Raw genomic sequence first — 1,993 nt, 5'->3', positions numbered from 1 at the left:
CCAGGGACCCCCATCCCGGGCAGACGGACCCTTGACAGGACGGAGGGCTCCTGCACCCCGGGGCCCGCCGGAGCCCAGGCCCCGGGCCCTGCTTCTGTGGAGAAGGGTGGAGGAGTGGAGCCGAGTTCCACTGAGTTTTTTCATAACTCTGTGGAACTCCACGTAGTGACACTACACTAGCTCCACCCAGGGTTACTCATCATGCCTTTAAGAGTCCCTTTCATTTGTGAGCAGCAGCCTTAGTCCAAACATCAGCGCCTAATCAGGACATAATGACCCTCTAACTCTGAAGTGATGTGATTCTTCTCTCAAGGAAACACAATGGGAGGAATTTCCACTGAAATCACAATGCCCTTTAGTGCAATGGAATTGTGACTTTGTCCAGTTGTTTTAATTAACATGGTCTGGCAACAATAACATGAAGATATTAGATTCCAAACAAAACTGCAGCTTCTTAAGATCACGTTGACAACGGAGTCTCGCCTGGTTGTTTTCTGTCATTAAGAGGTATAAAATGTGCACCAATCGTTATCAATGTGTCTCATATAGGACACATCATAAAGTAATCACTGTAATTAAGCAACTAAAACTGTATGTAAAAATATAAAAGACGCGGTAAAGGTTCAGGAAGAAAGTGTTAGCTTAAAAAGTCTCCTTCCCTGACCGGGAATCGAACCCGGGCCGCGGCGGTGAAAGCGCCGAATCCTAACCACTAGACCACCAGGAAGCGTAGAAGCAGCAGCTGCACCGGGTCTAAAGATGTCACTGATGCAGCGCGCGCTGTGCATACCCTCTGAATTCTGATAAGGGGGCTCTTACTTCATGTTTGCCTTCATGCTACCGAGGTTTCTCACAGTGAGGACAGCAAGGACAGGAACAAAGACACTCATAACAAGAGACCCCCAGGGCTGAGGCACCTGAGGAGAGGCGAAGGAGCGGAAACCGCGGGATTGACCGGAAGAGGAAACTTTACTTTCATTCACAGACACCATTGAGTCATAAGAGATGGGGGGCTTGGGGGGGGGCAGCCGACCCCTGGGAGGTCCCCCCCCACGGGCTGTTTGGGAGGGTCGGGTGGGGGCCATTTTGAAGCAGGCCAGGGGTTTGGGCTAGTTTTGGGCTATTTTTTGGTTGTGGAGGAGCCCAGCCTATAAGGGGCTTGGGCTCCTCCCCCCGGCCACCATTTTAGGCTTAGGTGACCTGGTGGCCGGGTGTTAGCATAGCGAGTTTTTTGTCAGGGTAGGTTTTTTCTTGTAGCGTCATCTTTTATTATGGCAGCGGAAGATTACCGTGTTTTGGAGGCGATCCGCCTCCTGAGCGAGGCGGGCCGCCTGGATTTAGTCATCGGGGAGAGGCAGGTGGAACAGCAGCGGCCTCCGCGACGTGCGTCAGCGGGAGTGTCGGCCGTGGTAGCGGCGTGTTTGTCGCCCAAACGTCGCCGTAATGATGGGGTAAGTGAAAGGGGCCGCTCGCGTACTCGCAGAGCGGCCCCGGCGGTTAAAGCGCAGCGTGGGAGGGGCGCGGGGCTCTCTGAGCTCGACGGGTCAGGCGCCTTTGGTGCGGGTGCGTTGGCGGTGGGGGACGGCATACAGGCGGAGCCGGTTCCGTTGCCGGTGTCCTCCTTTAGAGAGCGAGCGGCCTTCTGCTCCCTCACAACAGGGTCGCAGGGCATCTGTCCAGCGTGGGGGCACTCGGCGCGCCGCCTCGACCTCTGCAGTGGCGGTTAGTGACGTTGCTGCGGGGGGAGGGGCGGAGGCCTCATTGGAGCGCGGGCCGTTGGTCCTGGATAAGGGGCTTGGTGCAGGGGCCCTTGGGCGGGTTGTTCCTTCTCAGGATTTGTTCCAAACACAGGGGTTGCCAAGGGGGGGTTTTATATTGACCCCCCCTCATCCACAGAGAGTTTCATTTTCATCTGCCCGGGAGGCTGGTTCTTCATTAGAGGGAGCCGGTGTGGCTGGTTTTTCTGGGGCCCCCTTTAGCCCATTATTGTTTT

General features: G+C 55.5%; 1 non-coding gene across 1 annotated transcript; it reads right to left on the bottom strand.

Annotated features, from left to right (window-relative positions):
• Positions 1 to 655: 655 nt before the first annotated feature.
• On the bottom strand, positions 656 to 727 carry TRNAE-UUC (transfer RNA glutamic acid (anticodon UUC)). Its single transcript has one exon. It is a non-coding gene; the product is annotated as a tRNA-Glu (tRNA).
• Positions 728 to 1,993: the final 1,266 nt, after the last annotated feature.

Source organism: Lissotriton helveticus, chromosome 1_2 (assembly GCF_964261635.1).
Source record: "Lissotriton helveticus chromosome 1_2, aLisHel1.1, whole genome shotgun sequence".
Taxonomy (NCBI): domain Eukaryota; kingdom Metazoa; phylum Chordata; class Amphibia; order Caudata; family Salamandridae; genus Lissotriton; species Lissotriton helveticus.
The sequence above is the reverse complement of the archived record's forward strand: the minus strand, read 5'-3'. Positions and strand labels throughout refer to the sequence as shown.